Below are 15,247 nucleotides of genomic sequence, written 5' to 3' on the forward strand. Positions count from 1 at the left end.
GTGATTACTTTCAGTTATGTGAAAATTTTTATTAATATTTTACTTAATTAGTGCCTTAAGATTGAATAGATTATCTTCCTTAAACTTAATTGCATTTTAGAATACTAAATCTTTATTCATTCTTTAAAATGGCACAAAACCTCTTCAGAACACATTTTGTCTGCAGAGTTATAAATTTTGTTTATCTTTTTGACTTGCCATCCCTGAAAGTGTAGGACTCAAATGACGTTTAATCACCCTCAGAAAATAAATAAATAAATAAATAAATAAATAAATAAATAAATGACAATTTATTTCAGTCCTTAACCTAGAAAATATAATATAAACAGCAATTTCTTTCTGTGATGGTGGTAGAAAGAAGAGAAATAGACTTTATGCAATAAACTGTAGCAAAGGAACTTATACTTTGCAATTAAAGTTTACCCTTTTTAACTTGGAAGGGTAAAAAGGCAAATCATTATGGGACAGTAAAAATATACTCTGAAAATATTAGTCACAAAGTGCAGTATAAAAGCATTCATTCAAGGAGATGAGAAAGAACCTGTCATCATTAAAATGTCACAAAATTTGCAGAGGCCAGTATTTCTTTGTGTTAGAGGCTATGAACATAACGATTATGCAGTTATAGTGCTGGGATAGCTGCATAAAATATTTTTATTCCACATGACTGTTTTCAGTCTCTCTGTGCTGATTTCAACTTGTCTTCCAAAAGAATAGTCATTCTCAGTCATTTTGAGGGCAACCAAGTGAACCAAAAGGTCAATCTAATTAAAAAGGAAGAGAACTTCAGACAACAGGGAAAAGGGTCCAGTAAATGCCAAAGGAGTTTGTATTAGAGAAGTGGAAAGTAAATAGTCCAAACAATGAAAAAATCCACATTGGTGTCAAAAATATAGAAACTAAAGAAATGTAAGTGACCTTTTCCTACATTATACATAAATAGTCTTGTCTACTAGCAGAGAAATATTGTTTATTAAAGATAAGGAATACAGCTTTCAATTAGGACATTTTATTACCGTTTTCTCAGGCACTCAGATTATATTCTATTTTAATAAGCACTTTGAAGAATGGAGGAATTAAAATGAAACCTGTTTTGTAGTTATTTTTCTCCCAAAAGACATACCTAATGAGTTTAATATCAATGTGAGTCATCCATCATTCCAAAAGCATCAAAGCAAAGACACAATTTTAGTGCATAACTGTGACTCAGTTAAACTCACAAAGCAAGATATTAAACCTCTGTGGCCTTAGTAACTTCTTTAATCAAACCAGAATTTACTAATGAAATTCAAACTTGCTCTGCATTCTTTTGAGTCTGGTTTGTGGATTGGAAAGAAAAGCAGAAATTCAGGCTGGGTTTTCCAGAATAGTTAATAAATCATACAGAAACACACACCAGAGAAACAGCTCACATACTCATCAGAAAAGTAATCATTAGCTGCTTCCCACTCTGGAGAACCTTTGCTCTGCAGCATGACCCCATCATTCAGCCATTTCAGTTGCCAGCACAACATTTAGTAGGAAACTCAGCTTCCTCCTTCCAGTGTAAGATTTTTGTAAAACATGAGTATACTGGAGTCCAGCTTCTGTAAGGAAGCATGCACAAAAAGCACAAATATTTAATGCAGACAGTGTAACATACTGTGGCTGGAGTGCTTTCCTTCTGTTCTCAGTTCTTTTCCCAAAGTCAAAGTGCATTGCCAAGTTGCCCGTGGCCTAAGTGGACCCTGGCTGATTCTGTACCAGACATGCTTTGTAAATTAGCTGTATCATTCTCAAGATGCAGCAGAAACCATTAGTCACAACCTTCTTCAGCTTCTTCTGAATAATAATCATATGAAAATACTATTGAGAGATTTCACTGGCCAATGTCTCAGGGTTTTCAAAACAAATTCTTATTAAAAAAAAAAAAATTTGAACATGCACTCATATGCTAGGCATAAGAAAAAAGAGGTTTGTTTTGAAGGAATTTCTGAACTCATTCATCTTGGAGTTTAAAAGCAAATCTTTGATATCTTTCTTTTCATACCAATAACAAACTCCCTCTCTGTGTGTGTGTGTGTGCAAAAGAAACTATCCACTGAAAAAATTTAGCAGAAATAATTTTGAGCACTGCAGCTAAGGCTTCATTAAGGATTGCACTGACAGTATTCAAACTTGAATCTGATTTCTTTCCTTTTTTTCCTTTTGCAATGTAAAAGGGAGCTAACAAAAAAACCTGTTATTGAGAAAGGAGATAACATTTTGAATCCAGGGAAAATAAGGTCTGCTGGACAAAAAAAACATTCTGTCTTCCTTTGGTAGTATTTGAAATAGATAATTTTAGACCAGTTTTGCCACATCATGGTTTAACAAATCTTCCTTCTCTACTTTCAGAAGAATGTATTATTGTATTCAGAATAACATATTGAATATATTAAAGCAACTTTAACAAATTATGTATATATATTGTAATATTTGAATATTACATAAATCACTATTCATTCTACAATACAGATTAACATAACATGTATTTTATAATGCTTAAAGCCTTTTTTTTCTTTGAGGAAAACATAAAGTACAAAGATCTAAGTACTTTTGGAAAATGGGTTATCAGTGGATATTCCATATGTTCTGTAAACAGAAATTCAGGCAAGAAAGCAGGATTATTATATTTTGTACACCTAGAGTTTATTCTGAAGTTTATAGCAAATTGTAACAATCTCTTCAATTTCTGTAATACAAGAGAAATACTGTGCAAACCTGTTGGACAGTTGTTATATTGAATCCCAGAGGTGGCTGCATTTCCAGAGTCATTGAAAGTGCTTTTTATGTACCATACAGTATGGAGTATTATTACATATTCTCAGGTTAAATGTATTAAATTCTTGCTGAAGGCAAAAGGATTTATGCTTGCTTCCTTAAGTGACAGAATTAAGTGTATGAACTAGAGAAGCACCTCATAAGCCCACAAGGTGGGAATAACTGTTATAAACACAGGCAATTCCATTCTGGCTATGTGACATCTGCTGCTCCCCCCTACAGCTTACATGTGTAACAGAAAGGAACCTCAAGGACAGAGGAGACTCTATTTGATTTCTGCATCCACAGCTGTGTCAGGTATGTGCAGAACTGTTTTTGAAAACCAAGCCTTACACTGCAAGCTGCAGCTAAACAAAGCAGACACTGAGATTTACTTTCATGTGGATTTGAAATGCTGCACACGTAGATTCTTTTCTGCAGTTGCCAACTCTCTTAGGATAAAGCTCAACTCCCTGCAATATAATGAAGAATTCAGAAACTTCAGGTTTCTCATAACAATAAGACTACTCCTTAATGTTGCCATGCTACATCTGCTATGCCTTCTTTCTGCATCAGTGGAGAGACCCTTAAATCTAATCTAAGGAGGTACCCAATCAGTTACTTTGAATTCTGTATTGCACATGTGTATATACTACTGTAAATTTCCAGCACTTCAAAGTATTTGTGCGATCCATTGCTAAAACACTTGGCAAGTAATCAGACAATAAGCTGAATACCAATGATGTTGATCTGATTCTTTCTTGGGTGGAGAAGGGTTTAATACTTCTCTTCAGAATTTCAAAGTACCAGAAACATACACTAATTGACCTTTACATTCAGTAAGATATAAAAGAACATTTTATTAATCTGCTGGAATATTAGAACAAAATTAATAAGTACTGATGAAACTTACTTGATGAGTTATGTTATTTTACAGTCTGCATTGGAGGAAATAAATGTATAGGTTTGCACAGAAAATGTCACAAGCTGTAATTGAAATCTAATTTTCAATGTTCTTATTTGCTGCAGTATAATCTCTAAATTATATGCATGAAAAATCCAAATTTGATTCTGATTGTATCCATATAAAAACATAGTTTGTGTATGTCCAGACAAGTTTGACAGTGGTAAAGCTCTAGAGGTATAACAGTGTGCAAGAGCACCACACTGTTCAGAGGCACCCCAGCTATTTCCAAACAGAAGGTTTCTGGAGTTGGAAACTATAGACTTGTGGGACCATATCTCAACTAATTAAATAAGCTGAGAAGCTGTACATGTCAGCTGCTGGAGAATACTGCAGTAATACAGGATGCTGCACCCAAGTCCAAAGGAGTACTACTCTATGGGCTTGGTACTGTATTCAGTCACAGGTATAACTCCAGGCATGGTTACTGTTTGTCAGCTTCCCTCTTCTTCCAGCCTTTACTGATTCCTGAAATGCTGTTCCAGCTTTCTTATCCCTGTTTCTTTTCCAAGAACATGTGTGCATTAGAAGCAGACTTCAAACTTTCTTCATGTTCCTGTGGCAAGGGTCATCTCAGGAGCAGAGAGAGAATAAGGAGCAACATAGTGTTAGGCAGAGCAGTGGACATGGTTTATATAGCAAAGCCTGTAGCTGTTTATTTGCAGACATACAATATATTATTTGACTGTCTTCACCACAAACTAATTCAATAATGATTAGTATTATTTGAATATTCCTAAAACAGCATCACAAAGTAAAGTGATTATCAATGCACGCTAATTTTTGACATATTTTTTGGTATTTTTCTCATTAGAAAACCAAAAGAATACAGGATGCTTTCTGCTGAAATCATCTCAGTAATTTCACGAAAAGTTGCCCCACTTTCACCCCAAGCCAGTTCAGCCACTGTGTCCTAGTTCTGCATCTTTTCATGACACCAGCTAGTGCTGAACTCCAGCCACCCTCTGATGCTCTGTCCCCTGCACAACCATCCTAATTCCCCTGTAGGGAGTAAGGGATGGACAGAATCTGCCAGCAAGGTGAAGGTAGTTTCTCTTCCTCTTGTAACCTCAGAGTAGTTCAAAGAAAATCTACTGCAGAGCCCAGGAGCAAATGTTTGTTTGTATGTGATGTAGCTGGCTGACTCCAGTGGAATAAGAGCTCAAGCTATGTGTAGAAGTCATAGTTCAGGTACCAACTGAAACCTGATGTGACTCAAATATTTACTTGAGAAATAAATGTTCTGGTTTGTGAAAATTTTGTGTAGTCTTTCTTAACAAATGTAGATTTTATATTTTTTTTAAATTCTAGTGACAGTACTTAACTTTTTTATAGTAAGAAAGTATGGTTTTGTTAATACCTAAACTGAATCTTTTAATCTTCAAATTGAGCTGATTATGTTTGTCCTCAATGGATATATAGAAAAAACTCCCAATTTATTTTTTTCTTGTGAAAAATCTGCCTACTTCGAACCAGTAAATATTGACTTGTTTTTTGTCATATGCTCTAAAGTTTCTTAAGGTATTAATTTCAGTAGAAGAACAACAGAAAAAGGTAAAATCAGCAGGAGGTAACTGAATCAAACCATACATATTTGAAAATTCATATTAAGTCCCCTGTAGGCCTTTTCATTTGGAGCTTTGTTTTTTGTTTGGTTGATTTTTTGGGGGTTTTTTCCTCAAAATGAAATTATTTTAGTTCCTTGAATTTTCATTCATCAGCTATATTCTTCTATTGTCTTATTATCACTGTTATAACTCATTCTAGCAGGTCCACAACTTGTGAAAGAATCGATTCAAGTCATAAATATAGTACAAATGAAGTCCAGAACTAATTATTAAAATATTTGTAATAAGTAAGAATAAAATAAAATAAAATAAAATAAAATAAAATAAAATAAAATAAAATAAAATAAAATAAAATAAAATAAAATAAAATAAAATAAAATAAAGTGGGGAAAATTAGGCAATACATTCCATTTTTTTTTCTTTATCTGGCAGGGCAAGAGTCTTTCAGGGTAAAGAGAAGTCATAAGTGTTTAATATATGTTTATTACAGTAAGTCTTTAGAGCTACTTCCACATAAAATTCTTTTAAGAGTCACTATGTAAATATCAGGTAATAAATGAGATTCCTAAAGACTATATTCACATGTTGATAAATGTTAAAAACATAGTTTTTATTTACATTTTTTATTGTAACACCTAATTTGTGATTACTGTCTGCCTAAAGACTCTAAAAGCATTAGGCTTTTTTTTACACTGGAACAGTTAATCTGGGAAGTACTCCACACATCATATTGCTAAAGTATATATAGTATATATAGTATATATAAATAATTCTACACATAAAATAGAATAGAATATTTTCAGTTAAAGGGACCTACAATGATCATATAGTCCAATTACCTTACCAGTTCAGGGCTGACAAAAAGTCAAAACATATTCTTAAGAGATTGTCAATATGCCTCTTAAAAACTGACAGGCTTGGGGCCTCAACCACTTCTCCAGGAAGGCAGGAAACCTGCTTGACCATGTTTTCTGAAGGGATATTTTTCCTAATGTCGTCTGAACCTCCTCTGAATGCAGCTGTGAACAATTCCCAGGAATTGTAAACGCCAGGATAAAGAATAAAAAAAAAAAAAAAGTCAGTTTTGCTTCAGTTCTAGATCTAGGTAATCTCAATTCTACTCCACACCAGTGTATTCTATCCTGTTATCATCCTAAAAATGTTTCTTGATAACTTTTTTCTGTTTGGGTTTTATTTCCTCTCCAGAGATGGGGCCTGAGGCAAATAACTACAGATATTAAATGGATGAAGTTCAGGCAAAATAATTTTCATCCACTTGAAGATTGGTAATGCATGTGAAATCTTAAATGAGGAGGAATTGGAAAATGTGCTTAAAAACACATATAAAATCCTAGCTTAGAAGAAAAATTCTATTTTGTTTCAAGAGAGTTCTCTGAGACAGGAGAAGTAGAATCTGAGGACATTAGTTATTTCTTAATTGTGTCTGCTATGCAGTACCTTAGAAAAGCTGATGCAGTGGTCTAAAAGTAATGACATTTTTTATATTATGACAGTGTGAATAACCAGTAGTCTGGTCAGCAAAATATTGTGAAACTAATTTTGCTTTTAGACGATTACATAAGCTATAGAACAACTTTTTTAAAAGCATAATTCTATCCATGTCAGTTCTCTGCTGTGAAACAATATTTTCTATACATTGATTCTACATTGTTCACGCCTCATCTGATAAAATGAGACAAAATAAGATGCTCACTGAAGGGCACCATTGACTTCCAATTTTACTTCCACAAAATGTAGTGGCTGCAGATACTTGTACAATATTGGTATGAATTTCTATGCTCAGATGCTGACTCACAGAAGTACATTTTGTATCAGACCATTTACTAAAACCATTAATTCTGAAAGAGCTTTTTCTCAGGTTGTTTTACAGATTTACATGCCATCACTTTATTTTGTGTATGTACAGTGGTCTCTCATAAACCCTTCTGAAATGGTAACAGACCATCTAAACAGCTTAACTTGTCTCATTTTTAGAAAACAAGAAGATTAAAACATTTGGAACAAGGCAATTTTCCTTTAATGTGAAAACAGGGGAACCAAAGCAGATTTCATTGAGAAATATGAAGGTAACACCTCTTGATCTCTCTGGGCAGCATTCCAGTGAAATCATAAAATAAGTTTCTCACTACTTCCAAAATGGAAGGAACTGAGAGACTAAGCTTTCCTGATCAAACTTATAGGATTACTGTGGTCAACTACTGCAGATGTGTTAATGAGACTTAGCATTCAGTACATGCAATAAACCCCCATTCCCTGAAATGAGCCAATTAATGAAATTAAACTTTATAACATGGAACTTTATAATCTATTATATAGACTCTGTAATAGCATAATTTCTTTCAGAAGTCATATTTATATTAAATGCATGGTCAATTGTCTGATCTCAGTTATATGATCTGGAGTGGACAGAGAAGATATAATCTCTTGAATTACCACTAGCTTTAAATCCATAAAACTTAGGGAAGTCATGGCATCTTGCTTTTCTGTCTTCATGTAAGACTATCTGCAACAGACAGAGTTGTTTTAATGTGTTGAAAATATTTTAATAGAACTTATTTCTTCTACAGAAGAAGAAAGTGAGTCCAGAAACAAATGATTTTGCAGTAAATTTATCTTTGGATTTTTTTATAATTGATAAATGCCTTGGTTGTATAGTCCTTGGCATCTTTTCTGTTATGAATAACCCTACCCTCATTTTATCCTTTTTAATTATCCATTCTGGCTTAAAACATAATCAGCATTAAACCAGCTGTGCAACCTTGAAAGAGCACCATTTCAGTAATACATTGATAAAAACAGAGCAAGCAAGCTATTAATTTTAATGGAAGCCCTCCCTTCTGGCTACAGCCTGGGCACCATTTCAGAGCTGTATCCATTTATCGTGAAGTACCATCCCTGGTGCACTCATTATAGGAAGAGATTCCATTCACTGTCTGACACTGTGACTAGCTAGATGACTATTCTGGGCCAGTAAGGTCACCTTTGAGGTGGATGTTCCCTGCTAATACAGTGAAATGACTTGTGGAAACACTCATGGGTAGCAGAAGGAAATATATGTGGTAAATAATGAAGAAGCTTAGTACAATTTCAAAATTGCTTGTCAAGGAGAATTTGCACAGAGATACTTGGAATTTAACGCTGCAAGAGTCTTAATCAGTCTATCCTGTCTATCAGTCCATCAGTTATGAGTTCTGGCCAGAAACTTTAACTGCTAAAAAAGTCAGAAATTAAAAACTGCATATGTCTCCCAATCTCCTAAGCTGCCAGGATATAAAAGAGAAGTCTTAGACTAAATACCTGAATTTTAGACTTGAATATTTCTATGACACTTTAATCCCTATAAGGGCTGCTATTCAGCAGGCTAAAAGTAGTGAAGTTGCATTAAGAATAAGCAAAATTTAAAAAAAAATTATAGCATTTTCCTATTCATTGGACACAAATACAAACCATTCAGGTGGAGGCTTTACTGATCCCAAGTTCATATTCCTTACCACAGTGACTTACTAGATATGTGCATAAAGAACTGATGTTAGAGGCACCAGTACAATCAAAATTTCCCTTACTACTACCTACAGTCACTATACTGGTGCTACAAGCAGTATGTGCTGTGAATTCTCTGAACTTAGTAACCTGCCCAGACTGTTATACTTCACCAAAGAGTTTATCCAGTCATGATCATGACACTTTACTCTTCACTCCAGTGAGCAGTAAACTGAGAGAAAACAGTGTTTTCAGTGTTTACAGAACCTGTACTTGGTTTGCTTTGTATGGTAGAAATGCTGTAATGCTCTTATTTAGGGAAAAACACATTTTGTATGGTAGAAATGCTGTATGGTAGAAGTGCTGTAGTCCATTAAGTGTTGACTTGGTTCCTGTGTCTACTACTAAAGTAACTCAAAAGTTAAAAGGGCCTCCAGGAAGAGTCATTTTCACATCTCCTGTGAGCTTTCTCATGTAAATCCACTGGCAGTTGCCCCACTCTGAACTGGTTCCTTCAATGAGGGTGTGCTGGCATTTTTCCTGGGAAAAAAAAACAGTACAAGTCTCAAAGGGGGTGGTCCCTGGACAGGTACCCCTTAGTGGCTCAAATTGTTTAACAGCTTGGACTTTATATTTCTCAGGTGGACTCTGAAATTCTATTCCATTACATGCTTGCCACACTGCTGTTGTTACTTCCCCTACCTTTTCAGGGTATGTCTGGCTAATTTCATGTCCAGAGGGAGTGAGAATACTTGTAGAAGTTCGACACAGCCTGTGCCCTGAGGGGTGAATGCTTTTACCTCTGATGGAGTCTGTTAAGTATTGTTCTCCCTTCCAGATAAGCACCAATTGAGCCTTGTCATGTTTCCAGCTTGGAATCATAAAAGATATATCTTTTACATCTAAGGTTGCTGCCATCTGAGTTTGAGTTACCAGTTCCAGAAAATTTAGCACAGCGGTGGTTAAAGGTGCAGCATTATCGTTCAATTGCCTGCAATAAACTGGTCAGATAAGAGAATTAGAAAGGGAGTGTGAAACCACCCCGACAGTGTCCAAGTACCTGTGTGCTCCTATTGTGGCTCTTAGGTTTGCAATGTTGGGTGCTGCAGCTGTTAGTGGTGCCAAATCATCTGTAACTTCAGAAAATCCATTTTCTGCTGCGGCAAAAATTCAGCACTGTGATACACCAGCAATTCTTTATTTAGGGTCTGTAAGAGCTGCTCAGAGTGAGCAGCTCACTGCTCACTGCAGTCTCTGGATTTCTTTTAGGGTTAAGATTAGCAGACATCTGCTTCTCACCCAGGGGCCATAAATTAACCTTATCGGTTTGGCAGATAACACTTGCTCCACTTGCTCCAGTGATTTTAACTCTTTGCCATCTGGGTACTGCACCCAGCTTCCCAGCCTCCCACTGCATTAATTCTGACTGGATATCAATCTCACCTGATTTATGGCCAGACTTTGATATCTCGATAGCTGCATATGGCTCTGTTTTAATAGTAGCTCGCTGACCTAGACAATCATTTGTGGTCAATGCAAATTTCCTCATTCGCAGATATTAATACAAAGAATACATAGTGCTCTTTATCAGAACATCAGATCTGTTCATCTTCTCCAAAATCCTCCACCAGACAAAAAAAAATTGAGTTATAAGACTGTGTTTCTGAAAATGTTACAGAAATGTTCCATATCCCGAAATTCTTCCTGTAAGATTCTCTCAGGCACATCCCAAAGCTCTGCCTGAAGCATTCCAAGGCAGTTACACTGCCTGCAGCCTCTTCGCCTTTTTCTCATTTAAATGGCACTACATTTCTTTCACCAAAACTTGTAAAGTTAGTGTTATTTTATCTTCAGATTTCTGAGTAACTAATCCCTCCCCTTGTGCTGCTTTAAGGGCAGGAACCAAAATCACCCTCTCTCAGATCACAAACTAGCTGCAAATTCCTCTTCTCTTGTCTCTAATTCCCACTGTGTTGGCTTATTTTATATTCCTCGTGTCCTTGACAGTGTTTAAAGACAGGAAAGTGTATTTTTAATGTCCTCACAGCACTCAAACAGGTTGTCCCAAGGTGTGGGTGGACCATCCTTGGAAGTGTTGAAGTACAGATGGGATGGAGCCCTGAGGAATGTGATCCACTGGGTGGTGTAGCTGCCTGTGATGGCTGGGGTTAGAACTAGATGAACTTAAGGTCCCTCCCAACCCAAGTCGTTCTATGATTAAACTAGATAGGAATTAACAATTTTATTTTGTCATATTTGTTAAAATCTACTCATGAGCACCCATTTCTAATGCAAGAGGAAGGAAAAGGTTTGTAGGTTTTATAATTTTCTGTAATTTTAGACATATGTTGCAATTCTATTTATTGACAGACTACCTAAAAAAGATTTGTTCCTCCTGAAAAGGCAATTAAGAAGAAAATTCTGACCCTTATAACTCTCCTGTAAACTCCTGTATTAATATGCAACAACTTTTCACCCTGAATTTCTTGGGTGCCTTGAATTCTGGCTGTATGTGTAGCCAGAGGAGCTAAGAAAAAAGTCACAATACTCTGATAAAAGCTGACAGGGATCTATAAAGTAAGTGGTTTTGAATACATTAAGGATTTTGATGCTGTAACTGTTCTCTGAATCAAAATACAACAGTGAATACTTTTATATAAAACCCACAAATATTAAATAGATACTTTCCCCATGCATTTGGTACCACTGCCCTTTCCTGCCTATTTCCCCACTTCATAAAGAACAGGACTCTCCCCAGGGCTGTGCAATTGACCTTACAGATGGCTTGAATTCAATTCTGATCCTTAAAGCATTTTGGAATAGCTCATTTTCAAATCACGGGATGCACTGTCGGTCTCAGCTAGGCTGGCATAGAAATGCAGGGATTTCTTACTACTGGTTTTGATGTGATCTGTTTATGAGCTGTAATGAAATGGCTGCTAAGATAAACAATGTCCTCAGGCTGAAAACTGTAAGCATCTAGAGCAGCTGTCTTCCTAGCCAAACACCAGTATATAACACACATATTTCCTGATGACCTCTACCTTATTATCTTCCTATTGTCGGAGCAGATTGATACATTGCAAGAAAAGTGACAACAGAATATATAAAATTCATTGTTCTTGGCACATTTTTGAAGTGACCTTCTTCATGGCATCTCTTTATTTTTCTGAGATATCTCAATCCAATGAATTTTAGAGACTGACTGATATCTTTCCCTTTTGCACTTGTAGCTAGAGTTGGAGTGCATACAGAGGTCATCCTTCATGTTTTTGCGCTAGACATGTCCCCAAAATATGTTATATTAAAAAAGTTACATCAATTTAAACAGATTCAAGTTTTTTTCTCTACCCCTGAATGAGACAAGGTAGATTTTATCCCATTTTATAAAAATAGCTAATAGGATGCTGCAAGGGAGAATAAAAAGAGCTGCTGAGAAAGGAAACAAACCCAAAACTCTTCAGCTGTTGCTCAGCACATGCTACCCACCATCATCCCAACAAATACCCACTGATTGATTGGTGCTACTAGAGCTCTATGTTGTATGCTGTGGCTCAGCCTCTGGACTGCACTGAGTGCTGTAGTTCCAGAGATTTCTCTCAAGCTCCAACAGTGTGTGTTAATTCAAGATTGCCCTTATTATTGCTACAAAGCACACCCTTTTAAACAATGGATGCACTTTGCTGTAGGTCTGACTTCATGCCCAAATTTTGCTGATGGCTATAACAGCTGTACTTCCTTGTCATGTCTCATTGCCAGCAAAGTAATAGGTTGTATCAACTTAGTAACACTTTAACCATGCAAATTAGCATTTTTGCATTTACCAAATATGTTCTAAAATTTAATAAACCACAACCATAAATTTAGAGATGGCTAAAATCTACAGTCTACTGGTGGATTTTTAAGCCTAAAGGAAACATATATATCGCATATATTTTGATAAAATTCATGCTTATTTGACAAAAAATACTTCATTCACTATCCACTAAAAGCCTTAACTGCTCCTTAGTAAATTCAATTCATAGTAAGAATCGTATTCACTTGATCTATATGGATTCCATCCTTTTATGGGAAACAGGCAAAGTATTTCAACATACGGATTTGTCCTACACAGCATTGAAAGATGTAAAATATTTTGGAAAGACAATCTTAAATTTTAAATTGTATTTTTTTTTAATCCAGTTTGGATTAAACTTTTACCTTCCTGGGGCAAATAAAAACTTGCAAAAGACATTCAATCTCTCTAAACAGAGATGATTTCATATAGTTTTAAGACAACAGTTCACTAAAATTTTGCAACTATTCAGTTATTGTCTAGCTATAAATAAAAAGCTCTAGCATGAGCCACTCCTTAGTTGCTATCAAGGTTTCCTTTGCTAACCTTTTGCTTCTGTCAAATATCACATCCTTTCATGTTGATATCTTTCAAGAATAATGTCTCCAGTTTGCTCAATGAATTACTTTGTCCAAGTTATTTTGTATCAATTAATGAATAAATAAACTCTGCAATACATCCCCTGCCTCATACCATTCTGAGGCCATCATAAATCATTGCTATGTTTAGTAGCAGAGCTAGTTTCTAATTTAATCTGCAGTATTTGCAATTTTTTTTCTTCATATACATTAGAAGTTGTGAGTATGATATTTATCAAGAATTGCTCAGTAAAACAGATTAATCATTACCATCCAAGAAAATCCCTATTCTAAAATGACATAGTGTTTCACAGCTATTGAATGCCAAGGTGAGCAAGACCAGTGAAAAAAGAGTATGAAAATGATGATAAAACTTCACTACAGGTAGAAGTCCCTTAGCATTCTTAGCATAGATGTATGAGAAAATCTCTTGAATTGACATGGATGTACTGGAATATTTTATGTAGTCAACAGTATTTCCTTCTTTGCAGTGCCACCCTGCAAATCTAAAAGTAATGTTATATCAGGTTGCTAGAAAAATTATTGCTGGCTATTAATCTTAATATATTATACTTTAGAGGTTTACTTATCCACATGTCTAACCAACAAGCAGAAATAAGTCATTCGCTTTTGATCATATGTGACATGATCTGATAGGCAGAGGGTACTTGCTACCTAAAGTAATAAATCTATGCCTGTATATAAGGTCCAGTGGCTGAATTCCCCTTCCTTATTAAAAACAAACACTCCATCAGTCAAATCAATTGAAGCATTTTACATTGTTCGTCCATCACACATAAGACAGGAATATTTGACTAGCTGAAAGAGACTCATATTATTGCAGAGATCCTGATTGAAACTTTGGTCATACTGATATCAGTGAGAGGTTTGCAACTGCCCCCAGTGTATCCAATATTTCACCATAGTCCAGGATGGTAGGCCGCAGAAAAATGTAAACTAGAATAGCAAGAGTATAATACCAAACTTTGTAAAAGATGCATCACCCTTTGCTAAAGCACTAATACATTAAATGTGATGCTATAATGACAGCAATTTGCTGTGCCATCTATTTCTCTTTGTAACTATGGCAAGGAAAGGCCAACCAGTGCATGTATCATCAGACATAAGCCACTTTAACTAGTATCTGATTTTCCCTCACATCACACCATTCCTATTCCTGCTTTTTTTAAGCCAGCAAATTTTTTTTAATTGCAAAATGGAATAGATAGTACTTCAATTTTAAATTAAGACTTCACATATTAAAGAGGTGGCATGGTATTTTCATGATGATTTGTATACATATTAGCTATTTTGTTTATGCAAATGCAACTGCCAAACCCAAATTCACTTCTAATGGACCATGTGTAATGTCAGGGTCTCTGCTGTCCTCTCAAATGCCATAGGATGCATCTGACTTTATAATGAGCCAAACAGTTGTCTCTTCATAATCTCAAGATAGCCTTCTGTTAGGTATCTGTTTCCAAATTTTACAACACTGTAGTGGAGATTATGTGCTTTCATGGCTAAAATCCAGTTGAAGATATACTTGCTCTGAATTCTCTCACATTTTGTTAAATTATTGGCAAGCATTTGCCTTCATATCCTTTGGAGTGAAAACGTTTGACCTTACAGAGTCCAAATGGCTTATTGCCTAGTTTTGATCTACTTTGTACACTAATGGGGAAGAGATCAAAACCAGATGACAGACATCAAGGCAAACGGCCAGTGGCAGAATGGTAGGCCTGTAGGCAGAAAACTAAAATAAACCTGCCAAGTATTATTTATCTCAAGCAATAACTACCTCAAGCTGACCGCTTTTATGATTAACTTCCAAATGGTTACTGAGAACCACCAACAAAATTTATATTGAAATTTGACAGCTTGAACCTTTATTCTTCTTCTAAAATGGATTTTCTTGGGTTGATTTTAGAAAGCAATGCAGAAGAACCATGTTTGGTAGAAGAACATAAATGTAGACAGATCTTGAGAAAACACAAATATGGCTATATAAATAATATGG

The sequence above is a fragment of the Oenanthe melanoleuca genome, chromosome 5 (assembly GCF_029582105.1).
Source record: "Oenanthe melanoleuca isolate GR-GAL-2019-014 chromosome 5, OMel1.0, whole genome shotgun sequence".
NCBI lineage: Eukaryota > Metazoa > Chordata > Aves > Passeriformes > Muscicapidae > Oenanthe > Oenanthe melanoleuca.